This window comes from Cryptomeria japonica, chromosome 5, assembly GCF_030272615.1.
Source record: "Cryptomeria japonica chromosome 5, Sugi_1.0, whole genome shotgun sequence".
NCBI lineage: Eukaryota > Viridiplantae > Streptophyta > Pinopsida > Cupressales > Cupressaceae > Cryptomeria > Cryptomeria japonica.
In genome coordinates this window covers 682400760-682415482 of record NC_081409.1, presented here as the reverse complement: position 1 = coordinate 682415482, position 14723 = coordinate 682400760, and positions in this window count along the sequence as shown.

The window sequence follows — 14723 nt, the reverse complement described above, 5'->3', positions numbered from 1 at the left end:
ATTGAGGATAACAAAATTATGTAAGGTACATATTACCCAAATCATCCCATTTATTGTATGTGTATGATCAAAAAATTGGGGAAAGCATCAAATGAATGAGCAACCACAAAACTCAAATTTCACACTAAAATTCTAATCGTATCAATAAAGAAACAAAATTTAATGCAATAATAAAAGAAATAAATTAAAACCAATGTTGCATCCATCTGTGTGCATTCTATAGTTCTTCTTAATCTCCTCTAAGAGTGCTCTTAGAAATTATGTGCACAAAGCTAATTTGAAAGTTATATATGATGTGATTATGATGAGAAGATCTCAGAAGCGTGGTTGTCCAAAAATAAGGATTGAGTTCACAATTTATAGATTTTGAGGATAGGATAGATGGTCAAGATTGAATTTAATTTTTGGAGATCAATGGTCAAAATCACATGAGAGGGATGGTTATATGAAGAAAGAGATAGAGGAAATAGAAAAGCCTAAGAGGTAACTGGAGAGGACTTAGGAGTCAAGTTAGAAAGAAAATAGAAAATGGAAGAGTTAAGTGGGAGGGAAATTAGAAAGTGGGAGAGTTAAGTGGAAGAGTTAAGTGGGGAGTGCAATTGACATGTTAGAGTGAGAAATTTGGTAAGTTAAATGATAAGTGGAGAGAAAGATCAAAAAGTTAGTGAGTTAAGTGTTATTGAAAACAAATAAATAAATAATAATTTATTTCGCCCACATTTGTGAATAATTAAATAAATTCAAAATTTATATAATTATGAGGATTTGAAATTTAAATATTAAATAATTTAAATAAGAATTTAATCTTGGAAGAATAATTAGTTAGGGTAATTAAACAATGAAGATTGTTTAATTAAAAGAGTGATAAAATAATTTAGATAATTATTTAATTGTAGAAGAATAATTAGTCTTCGTTCCATATATTGACAATAGTCTATATACCAGCGTTATGATGCATGAATAGAAACCATCTAAACCTTAAATATTTATTATTGCTTTCCAATAGTCTTCATTCCATATATTGGCAATAGCCTATATACTTACATTCTCTTGTGGCTAGAAATCATCTAAACATTTAATATTTATTATTGCTTTCCAATAGTCTTCATTCAATATATTGGCAATAGCCTATATACTTACATTCTATTGTGGCTAGAAATCATCTAAACCTTAAATATTTATTATTTTTAAAAATAATCTTCATTCCATATACTTACATTTTGTTGTGACTAGAAACCATATAAACCTTAAATATTTATTATTTGTTTTTCAATAGTCTTCATTCCATTTATTGACAATAGTTTGTATTCTGGCATTCTCCTATGACTAGAAACCATCTAAACCTTAAATATTTACTATTAAGAAATACAACTAGTAAATGCTTTATTAATATAAGAAAATATTTTCAATTATGTTTTTTTATAATTAAAAATTTGCATGAGAACACTCGAGTTGTTCAAATTTGAATATATCACATACTTAAGCTGCTCAAAATTTAAGAATTGAAAACAAGGCTGGGGTCCTATGGGAGGCTACATGATTTATTTTGAAGGAGCAAGGGGTCTCATGAAGCCAAAAAAAACATAAAAAAAACATGCTACAGGATTAATTAAAATCTTTCCCTACATTTATGTTCAAAAATTCCATTGCAATTAATGGGATGTAAGGTGAGGAAGAGGAGGTGTGTTGATGGGAATGGGACCACCCACTTAAAAATAATCTTAAAAAATCTAAATAGCTCTCATTGAATTTTTTTAGGAAGCCTCCTTCCATGGGACCCCATCCAAGATGGAAATTATGAGCAACTACATATTGGAAAAAAGTGACACTTTCCTCCACAAATTTAGTTCCCCTCTTTTTCAATATTTGATTGCATTTTATTTTCTAAATTATAATTGCACAAATTGTTATTAATATTATTAATATAGATTTAAGATGATTGCTTTAGAAATACCATTTCTACAAACCTTATTAAGAATGACCATATTCCTAAATGAGCAATTTATGTTCATTTCTCTATTTAATTAAATCTAATTTAATTAAATTACCTAAATTCTTCTATTTTTATTAAGTAAATTATTCAATTTACTTAGTTAAATTCACTTATGTCATTTAAAATTGAATAAATCATTTATTCAATTAAACCCCTTCTCTCTACTTTTAATTAAATTTATATTCGATTAATAGTTTACCCCAAATTGAATAAATCTAATCTATTCAATTTCCCAAATTGCAACTAAATTGAAATAAAACATTTTATTTTAATTAAATCATTTTATTCCTCATCCACTTGCAAAATCCTACATCTCCCACTTGCATCCTAACCCTCTTCCTAACCCCCTTCTAGATTCTTCTAATCGCTTCTAAAATAGCCTAACCCATCTCCTAAATATTGTCACATCCCTAAGCAAGGGGAAGTCACTTCTTAAACCCTCAAAGTCTTTGAAAACCATTAAAGGCTTCAACAACTTAACTTTGAAAGTCTTCCAAACCATTAATGGTTAACTCAACCCTCTTGCATGGTTAGAGACTTTTTGACTAACTTAACCCTCATCTAACCCAAGGGTCTCATCAAGCATTCATTGCTTTGACCATAGTTATCCCTTTAACCCTTGCACAAGAGTTTATCCTTTGGGTAAAAGCTTTATCCATTGGATAATCCTAACCTAACCTTAACCCTTACCACCTAGGGTAACCATGAGGTCTTCTCAGGCATTTAATATTTCCACCCTCCCCTCTTAACCAGTCTTATGTTGACAATTGTCACCATTTCATTGGTGCAAATTACAAACATGGATTGATAAACTTTCAATCTTGACCTTTGATAAACTCTTTCAATCCTGGCCATCCATTGCCCTATTTTCACTATAAATAGAGTTCTCCTTCCTCCATTTTGAGACATGCAAGCTTTTAGTGTCATACTTATGCTCAATTTTAGCACATCTACTCTCTCTTTGCAATAGAAATTAATCTAATAAACATCTTAGAATAATTCCTTTATTATTAGCTTAAATCATACAACTAATATAGTGTGTTAGGATAGTATTTATACTAATCTTGTCATCTTATAATTTAGTTTGTTGCACTTATAGAATCATGCATAGATAGGATGCATTCTCATGTTAAAACCAACCAAAGCATCCCTCGTTCTTGCATTTGTCATCCCTAAACCACTTTGCTCAGTGATCTAAGAGCAAAGACATTGATTTGAGGGACCTTGTGAGATAGAGAACCATGGAACCAACCTTGGGAAGTTGAGTCATCCTTCATGACTCCATAGCTTGCACCAAGAAGTCTTGTGGGTGTGTGGATAAGTCCCTTTGAGCTTCATTTTTCACATTTTCAGTTTCATAGACCCGCTTTTCTAGCACACATTTCTGGCGCCCACCGTGGGGCACTACCCCATTAATCAAATCGGTTTTCAAAAATATACACTTTTGCAGGTACGCGGGAAACAGGAATCAGTGCATGGAGAATATTGTTTAGCGCATCTCGCTAACATTATAGCGCATCTCGTACATTGTTTAGCGAGTTGGGTTTATACTCTAGCGTGTGAAGTTCTTAGATTAGCGCATCGCCTTTACTAACGTTTTCTGTAGGTCTCGATGCGGAAGAAAAACAGAGCAATGCATCCAGCAAACAGAACAACACATCTGGAAAACAGAGCCGCGCATCGGGTCTGTCAAATACCGCATCCAACTCATCCTGTAGTGCGTACAGTCTATTCTGTAGTGCATCACAGACAGAAAACAGAAAGAAAATTGTAACCGAACTTAAAGTTAGACTTGTAGAAGTCCTCCAAATCCAAAATCTTTCTAACCGTTTTCAATTGATATTTTGTAGGATTACTAACATCTTATTGTAGGGATGAGCTTAGTGTTTTTTTTTAAGAGCTATAAATAGTTTAAATTTTAACTAACTTAGTTAAGTTAGTTAGAATTTAAAGTCTTTTAACTCTTGTTAAATAAAATTGAACTCACCTTATTTGGGCTGTAAAAAAAACCACAAAATCAATCTTTTATTGCTTTTTTTAGAAGAAAAATTCTCAATTTGGGCTCTAAAAAGAACAAATCAAATTTGCAAGTTTTACAATCAAAAGGGTTAAAAAGAACTTCACCATCCTTTGGTGCATAAAAGGATTCATTTTAATTTGTGCAAAGTAAAGAATCACACAAGCTCAGAAGTCATTAGCAATCAAAGAGGGAAGTTCTTCCCCTTTTATCGATTTCTTTTGTTGACTCCCAAGATCAAAATTTTGCTTTGTTGACCATTTCTTTTCAATAGATAAAAAATCCATTGCATTGAAAAGTTAAAAGGAACACCATGTTTTCATGGAGCAACATCTCCATATAGATCTTAGCAAATCATTGACGTGAAAGGTAAAAAGAGCCTTGTTTGCCTTGTCTTGAAAGTAGAAGGTATATGCTCTCCCCTTAACTGGGTGATCAAAAAGCCAACCTACTCTTACGCTTTCAGTCATACTACATTTACATCCTTTAGCAGGCCTGCCTTCTCGAGGGGTTGAAAAACTCTTAAAGTCACTTGTGGCCGGTGTGAAGGGAACGACCTAAGTGGGAAATGGCTTTGACGCCAAGTTTTCCAACCCACTATAATCAAATGTGGAAAGTGACAAAAGTCCTTTTCAACAGTTGCGCGCAGCGATTAACCTTCCCCCAATATCCTTGAGATACGTAAATCCTTTGTTCTAAAGCTTGGGAAACCTCCTGAGGGAGTTTATCACTGATGGCTGAACAGGAAGCTTGATTACGAACTTTAGCATTAGAAACCTTGAGCCGAGTCAGTAACCAGACGTTTGTAATATCATAGTGCAAGAGTGGGGAAGAATCCGCCCCCAAGATTACTCACCATATATCTCCCAAGATAACTACTCAATTGTGAAGCAATTCACTTTGAGTTAGTTTCTGGCAAAAGGCAAAAAAACGGGCGCCCTCTAGGGGGTGACATAGCTGTTTGAGCTGACGGAATATCGAGACTAGTGGGCTATGGTATTACTTATGACCCTTGAATAAAGAGTCTTTTTAAAGTGTATTTTTTGTAACCAAACCTGTTGAAACATTGAGGATTTGAACACATCCTCGCAGAACATACACTTACTGTTTAGATTAGGCAAAAATGGTTATATATTTGGTGTTGTGTCTTCATTTGTTACTTCAGAAAATCATCCATTAGCATTAAAAGCTTAAGGCAAAACACCAAAAATGCAGAAAACAATCAAGTCAAGGCAGTTTAGCGCGTAAGAGCAACATCTTAGCACGTATCAAACATAACTTGGCGCATCACATCTTATCATTAGCGTGTAAAGTATTCATAGTAGCACTTCACCAAAATTTAAAAACAAGCAGTTACAATTAGCGCGTTCTGAAAACAGTGTAGCGCATGGAAGCATCACCTTAGCACGTCGAAATTAAGATTTAGTGTGTGGCGTATAAACAGTAGCGCGTCGGTGGCTCATATTAGCGCATGACATTTTGAAATCAGATCTAAAACAGACTTTATTATCAGACACAATGCGTAGACCAGCGCAGCGTAGCACCTGGAGTCTTTCCCTTAGCACTTTCAGAAACTTTTGTAGCGCACGGGGTCTCTGCTTTAGCGCGTGGTCAAAACCAGAAAAACACGGGGCAAAACAGAGGTAAATTTAGAAAATTTTGAAAACATTTTTGACAACCTCTTTTCATCAACTTAAACTTCATCAGACCAAAATATCAAGAACAAACCTAAGAAGCTATTTCTAAAAGCAAATTTTGTATCAAACAAAACTTGTCCAAACATCTAAAACTAGTCGCACAATAAAGATATCTATCCTATCAAAATTAGGAGACATCATCACACGTAGCAAATAGGTCCTTTTTTTTTATCACATGGATTTTATCCCAAACACACTTGTTTTAAAACTCCAAGTTGTCAAATCAAGTTTCCATATTGGGAGACTTTTTCCATATCATTTGACGCACTTTGGCGTGAGGGGGCATCTAAACCTTCACTTGGATAAAGTAAAACTTGAGTTTCCAAAACAAGATAAACTGAATCCAAACCAATTCAAAAGGAACTATTGATCGCTTGTGCATGACTAATCCTCCTATTCTGAGAAGAAAGAATTTTTATCGTAACACTAAGTTAAAGAAACAACAACAAGGTCCTTCGAAATTTGCCAAAAGAAATAAATTTTTATATATCAATCGCCAACTCTTCAAATCTCATCGAACATTTCTTCATCATGTATGACTCTATATTCAAAACAAATCCAACAAATTTGACAAAGAACCTTTGAAGACTAGAGCATTCTGCCAAAAATCCGCATTCAGTCAACAAATCAATCATGGAGGAAAGATCAATCCTGCATTCTTTCCCGACGAGTGCATCACTTACAACATACCCTGATTTGAGCCACCAACCCCTGAGCAACACATCGAAGAGGATTTTATCCCCTTTATCACAGAAAGCTTCTACTAGATGCCTGTTGTTACTCACTCTCAACAAAACAAACAAAGCAAAATGCAATCAGAATCCAGCATGAATCGGAGATTATCAAATCCTTTCGAGCATCCGAATCTAGAGGATGCCGAAATTTCTGAGGAACTTCTTCAAGAATGTCAAGAAAGTGCTTCATTTCAAAAACTTGTGGAAAGACTCATGGAAAATGACAAGGAAAAATACCTACTCATGCTTAAAAGCAAAGGGGTTAAACTTCTTGAAGACTTTGACACAAACATGTTTAGAACAAAATCACAACATTACGAATATCAAGAACGACAACGAGAAGGAGAAGCACGTGACCCTGAACAAGATATTCCTGAACCAAACATACCAGACCAAAATACACCAGGACAAAACATCCCCAAGCAACACATCCCCGAGCAAAACATGTCGTTCCATACACCATTTCAACCTAGGATTAGTGCAAGGGAAGAAATCTTCCCTCGACAAAATAATGTGCCTTTGATTTCTCTTACTCAACAAATGCAAATGTTACAAAGACAAATGCAAGACATGCAACAAGGGACAACAGTATGGTACTCATTAAATGAAATTTGTCCTTATCTGTTTGACAGAAGATTGAACATGGTACCTTTTCCTCCAAACTTAAACGTTCCCAAATTTGATAAGTACGATGGGAAAAGTGATCCCCATGATCATGTTCAAGAATTTTGCACCACGAGTCTTGAATTTGCTCACGATGACACCTATTTGATGAGGTTATTCCCAAGAAGCTTGGGAGGACAAACAATGGAATGGTTATCCAAAATCACACCTCTTCTCAAATCATTTGATGAACTGGTCAACAAATTCATAACTCAATATTCCAATAACATTCAACATGCTATCACCATGCTAGACATCTATAACACGAAACAAAAAAACAATGAAATATTCATGGTATTCCTTCAACGTTGGCGGTGTATGGTTTCACGATATCCTCGAGATATCCCTGAAAAAGAGAAAATGGAAATCTTCATCGACAACTTCAATGGTGAGATGAGTTATAGTCTCAAACTCCAATGCATACCCTCTTTCGCTAAATTGATTGAGAATGGCATTCAAGTAGAGGAAGCATGTTTCAAGAAGGGAACACTAAAATTCTTCAAAGAAGGAACAAGTTCGTCAAACTACAACAATCAGAACAACAACAACTTAGACAAATCCAGATTCTGGACCAGAAACAAAAACAATGGAAACGAAGGAGGCAACGAATCCCATGATCCAAAATCCAAACAACCTGTGCTCGCATTATCAGGAAATCCCAAGCTACAAAGAATCCCAAAGGTGCTAACCCAGACACTAACACTTGTGCACCAAATACCAATCAAGGTCAACCCAACACCAACAACACCAACAATGCTCAAAACAATCACGCAAATCGAGGACCTAATAACAATTCATGAGGTAACACCAACAATTTTCAAAAAAGTGTCTACACACCACTGGGACAATCACTGGAGTCAACATTCAGAGAACTCTTGGCAAACAAAATTATCTCTTTACCAGCAATCAACAACCATGAACCACAAATCAAACCACCTTGGTGGAATGACTCACACTTTTGTGATTTTCATCGCAACAAAGGTCATCAAACAAATGATTGCATGAGACTGAAAAATATTGTTCAGGACATGATTGATAGAGGTGATTTAACGGTGGATGGTCTCAAGACAAATAGTGACCATGGAGCCTTTAAGAATCCTCTTCCAAACTACAACAAGGATGGAGCTTCAACCTCGAATGATACACATGGAGCTCGTATCAATCACATCTACAATAACACCATCAATCATATATCAGCTGAGGAAAATCAAGTCAATGTCATCACAATCCGAGATCAACATGATCATGAATCTGTCAACGTAACAACCAGAGCTCAAAAATATGTCTTAAAAGGACATACGTCAACTTCAAACATCGAACCCAAAATTCAATATGATTTAGTCAGCCAACTGCGCAAAACTCCTGCTCAAATATCTATACTAGAGTTGTTGAAACTTTCGCCCAAACACAAAGACATATTAGTGCAAGCGCTATTAGAAACAAATGTACCTCAAGATTTGGATGCTGACAAATTCCAAGCCATGGTCGCTCATATGACAGGGCCTCATAATCTCACTTTTTTTGAGCACAATAATATCTCGTTGAGTCATCCACATAATACTCCTCTCCATATTGAAGTCATAGTCTATAAACACCGAGTAAAATGAGTATTAATAGATGGAGGAGCTGGACTTAATATATGTACCTTAAAACTTATCTGTGCATTAGGCTTCTCGGAGGAGTTTATTGATCCACGCAAAAAGATTACTATAAAGGCATATGATGATGAAGAAAGATCCTCTAAAGGAACAGTGGTGTTGCCGATCCAAGTCGGACCGATACAAAGAGATACTATGTGCCAGGTCTTAGACATACACCTCACATACAATATCTTATTAGGTCGACCCTGGATACATGAAATGCAAGCAGTGCCTTCTACATATCACCAGTGTGTCAAATTTCCCTATAATGGGCAAGAGGTTTCTATGTCTGCTGATAACAATCCATTTCAACATTGTAATGCAATGGGGGCAGCCCAGGACAGTTTGGTTCCGCATAATAGAGAGAAACAGGACTCCTCAGCACCAGATCTTCAACAAGAGAAGTCTAAATCATTACCTAAAGATTTCAAGCAGCAAATGAAAATCAAAGAACAAGGCATGGGGGAATACTCTTTGGAACCCATGTGTTTGACTAGCTTACCCACATCACCTAGATCTCATGGATTACCTACAGCATCAACACATCAAGCAACTCGGCCCATCACCAAGTTCGATGGCACATTCATTCAACTCGACACTTTAGCACATGAATTCGAGGAAAAGGATATCCTTAGTTGGCTATACAAAGATGAGGAAGAAGACAGAGCAACTACTATGGAAATAGCTATACCCACACACCTATATGGAAAAGGCTACTCAATCATGTAGCAAATGGGATACAATGGCAAAGGACCTATTGGCAAGCATCAGGAAGGTGTCACAGAACCATTGGTTCATCCTTCACAATTTAGTAAAGACAAATTAGGTTTGGGCTTTGAATTCACTCTACTACCAAAGAAGATACCACGTAAATATCAAAAACCTCAGTGGAAAGCAAAGAAGAAGTACAAAGAAGAATCGTGGCAAGAAGCACTATTTGAATCAACAGAGACAAACTGTAAAGAACGTGAACATCACAAAAGGAAGCAACATCAAGGGGAGTCCATCATTCACAAGAAGACAACATCTACAGAAGTCAATCATATTCAAGAACCAATATCCAACAAAGCAGAATCACCTCAGGGCAACATCATTACTCCTCGAGAAGAAACAGTCTACGAACAGGTGCAAAGCATAGAAGCGGGATCTGACACAGAATCAGAGAAAACCAGCAGAATAGTATCAATTATCAAAGATCTATTTCGCCATTCAACATACCTGTTCACAACACTGAAAAGATCTGGGATGATACCTTTGAGACTGATTCCAATGAATATGAATGGGGTAGCTACTCAAATGCTACAGAAAATACTAGTTCTATATCCCTTTTTCAAGAAGAACATAGCACAGAAATTAGACTACTTGAATTTGGACCATAGAATATCTATGACACTAAGGAAAGCGAGCAGCAACATTATGAACAAGTCTATATGGAAGAAGATACCATTGAAGACCTCGACAGAATCCTGGACTTCTTTAACACCCGAACCAATCACAATGAAACCTCTATCCTGACACTTACAACAGCAGAACTTGATCCACCAAACGATTCCTTACCACTTGTCTTTCCGGACCTCATAGACTGGGACGAACCCAAAATTCATGATATACCAATTTTCCCGAATGATGAATCCATTATCCATTACTTATGTACTGTCAACCCGGAAACAGACTCTACTAGTGAATGGAATAGCGATGTTTGCAATCAGGAGGGTGACAAGTCTCTCAATCGCAAGAATAAACCAAATAAAGGATTTGATGTTGAAAACCAGTCAATGGCAACTCGAGATCACAAAAAAGTAAAAATAAAGGACGCATCTCAGGGTGAAAACCTTTTTAAGGCACCTAAAGATGGGAGACTTGACACTCTTCCTGAGCATTATCACGAACAATCACCCATATTGATTGAGCCCGCTCAATCAATCAACATTGGTACTACAGAGGCAGCCAAAAATATACACCTTGCAAAATCTCTAACAAAAGCAGAAAGGTTAGAATTTATCAAATTTTTTAAAGAAAAGCAAATCAACTTTGCTTGGGCATACACAGATATGCTCGGGATTGATCCACAGTTAATCATGCATCACTTGTCTATGGCTCCAGGAGCTAAACCGGCTAAGAAAAAACTGCGAAAGATGAATCCACATGCAACACTCATGGTCAAAGTTGAATTAAAGAAACTATTAGATGTCGGATTTATCCAACCCATCGACTATGCAGAATGGATTTCCAACATCGTACTAGTTTCAAAAACAGATGGCAGTATCAGAATATGCACAGATTTTAGAGATGTCAACAACACCTGTCCAAAGGATGACTTTCCTTTACCAAGTATTGACATAATTGTAGACCTCACAGCAGGCCATGCAATGTTATCACTAATGGACGGTTTTTCAGGATATAACCAAATCAAGATCGCTTCAGAGGATGAAGATAAAACAACATTCACCTATCCTTGGGGAACATATTGTTGGAATGTCATGCCTTTTGGCTTAAAGAATGCAGGAGCAACTTATCAACGAGCAATGACAACAATCTTTCATGATATGATGCATAACTTCATGGAAGACTATGTGGATGATTTACTAGCTAAATCCTTCACCAAAGCAGAACATCTAAGCATCTTAGAAAAGATATTTGAATGATTGGAAAATTTCCAAGTCAGGCTCAACCCTAAGAAGTGTGTCTTTGAGGTTACATCAGGTAAATTACTCGGGTACATAGTTTCAGCCAAAGGTACTGAAGTGGATCCAGCAAAGGTAAAAGCCATCATGGAGATGCCGCCACCAAAGAATATTAGCCAGCTCAGGTCGCTACAAGGATGACTCCAATCAATCAGGCGATTCATCGCTCAACTAGCAGATAAAAGTCTCTCATTTAATCATTTGTTACATAAAAATGTATCGTTCAGATGGGAAGCCAAGTGTGTCGAATCCTTCTATCAAATCAAGCAATATCTAATGAACCCACCAGTTCTGGTACCACCAATAGCAGGAAAGCTACATATTCTCTACATTTCGACAACCGATAAATCACTAGGGGCACTGTTAGCACAAGAAGATCAACAAGGCAAGGAACGAGCAGTATACTACATCAACAGGGCATTGAACGACTATGAGCTCAATTACACATTTATTGAGAAAGCCTATTTAGCTGTGGTCTTCACCTCTCAAAAATTCCGCCACTACATGCTAGCTCACATAATTAAGCTAGTTGCAAAAATTGATCCTCTCAAATATTTACTCAGCAAAGCAGCTCTTAGAGGCCGATTGGCTAAATGGGTCATGATTCTCAGTGAATTTGATATCCACTATACAGAGCGGAGAGCTATCAAAGGACAAGTAATAGCAGATCAACTAGCAGAAGCACCACTACCTAGTAAACAACCAATGGAGATCAAATTTCCAAACACGGACGTTCTTGCTATCTCTACAAATCAATGGACCCTATACTTTGATGGATCATTTACCCAATAGGCTCAGGTGATGGCATTTTATACATCACTCCAGAAGGACACACCATACCAAGATCCTATAGACTCGTGTTTCTATGCACAAATAACGTTGTTGAGTACGAAGCACTGGTCACGGGAATCAAGATAGCTGTAGAATGGAAAATCACAGAACTAAAGGTCTACGGAGATTCACAACTGGTTATCAATCAAATCGATGATGACTATCAGATGAAAGATGACAAGTTGTTACCCTACAAAAGAATGGTGGATGACTTCAAACAGTACTTTGTACACATCAGTTTCGCACAAATACCAAGGTTGGACAACAAAGCAGCCGATGCAATGGCTACTATTGCTTCACTCCTGCAAATTCCAGAGCAACAGTCTCATTATGAATTCCTGGTAGAGAAACTGTTTTCCCTAGCCTATTGCAATTCTACATCCCAGGTCATCTACGCCTTAACTGGTTCAGACTCCCCCTTATATCCAGAATGGTATATGAGTATTTTAAGACCAATATCCTACCCATTGACTTGTCCCAAAACCAAAAACGTAACTTTATCCGACAAGCTGCCTGTTATACCCTTACTGTTGATACTTTGTACCGTCGAGGTCTAGATGGTACTATTCTTCGTTGCCTTGATCGTAATGAATTTGACTCCACTTTACACGAGCTTCACGAAGGTATCTGTGGCACACATTCTAGTGGTACTACTCTTGCTAAAAAGCTTCTAAGAATGGGATATTACTGGCCAACAATGGAAAAAGATTCTTATCACTTTGCAAAAAAGTGTCCTAAATGCGAAATCCATGGCAATCTTATACATGCACCAGCACAGGAACTGCATCCATTCACAACATCCTGGCCCTTTTGTCAATGGGGACTAGACTTAGTCGGCAAAATTCATCCTTTGTCGTCAAATGGGCACAATTTCATTATCACTGCAACAGAGTACTTTACCAAATGGATTGAAGCAGTCCCCATGACCACAGTAACTGGGAAACAAATTGCCTCTTTTATCCTTAATTATCTGATCTGCAGCTATGGCATTCCAAGTTCCATCATCACAAACAATGGGCGACCTTTCAAAAATCAGGATGTGAGAGAACTATGTGAACGATTCAAAATCCAACATCATTTCTCTACACCCTACTACCCACAGGGAAATGGTCATGCAGAAGCATCCAACAAGACAATATTGAAAATCCTAAAGAAAATAGTGAATGATGTAGGAAAAGATTGGCACGTACAACTCAATCCAGCACTTTGGGCATATAGAACTAGCATCCGCACACCGACAGGAGCTACGCCATATTCATTGGTGTATGGATCAGAAGCAATTTTACTCCTGGAGGTAGAAATTCCATATCTCAAAGTCTCTTTGAAAGGCTTAATCCCAGATGAAGAATATCGAGTTAACTGAATGCAAGAACTTGAACTTCTAGATGAAAGACGCCAACGTGCCTACACTCATCTCAAAGCATATCAACAACGTATGTGCAGAAGCTACAACCACAAGGTCATCCCTAGAAACTTCAAAATAGGTGATCTAGTACTCAAAGAAAATCCTAGAAATCAATAGGATCGGGAAAAGAAAGGGAAGTTTGAACCTAACTGGTTAGTTCCCTATGTCATTATCTCAGCCTATGGATCAGGCGCCTATCAATTAGCTACCTCAGAAGGAGATGTGCTCGATGAACCCACCAACAGCATCCATTTGAAGAAATACTACACTTGAGCAGTCTATATACACGGAAAAAGTAAAAATACACAAAAACCAAAAAATTAGAAAAAGCAAAGAAAAAGATACAATAAAAACAAATGGTGAAAACCGCTATTGTGAGAGGACGGCTCCTCCATCTATTCTTATCAAACTTTTGTATCCATGCATCCAAGTACTATTGGCCATCAACCAACACCTTTATCAAACTAAGCGTTATCCAGGACATACTTAGCATAGTCATTGTCCTTGTTTATCACAAATCATTTCATCATATCCCCCCGTGGCTTGTTAATCACTTTACATATCCACATTGGGCAATACATTTAGCTAGGGGTAACATCGATTGGCATCATGTCCTATCAACATATCACGCATTACAGCAGACTAGGCAAATCATGTCCAAACCAAAATTCAACAAAACATGAGGCGAATCAAGCACGGATACATTTAACGGATTCACAACACATGATGGATGATTTTCTGAAGTAACAAATGTTTGCATCTTGCACGAAGTTTTGACTATTTTTCAATTTGACCTCTTTTTGAACTATTGGATCCTCTACATTTTCTCAACGATGCATCGAGTTGGAGAAAGTAACGGGGACTCCAATATCTTTTTAGTCTTCTGTCTGTGAGGCGATCACTTGTATTGTACAGAGACTTGTCTTGAGACGTGATTCACAGCACATCACTGAAGACATGATTCCACTTTGCACATACAAATGGTTTAATCTTGTCTGTTTATCCGCAAGCAACATTCGTGTCGTCCTGGCTCAATTATACCTTGACGCTTATGCCATC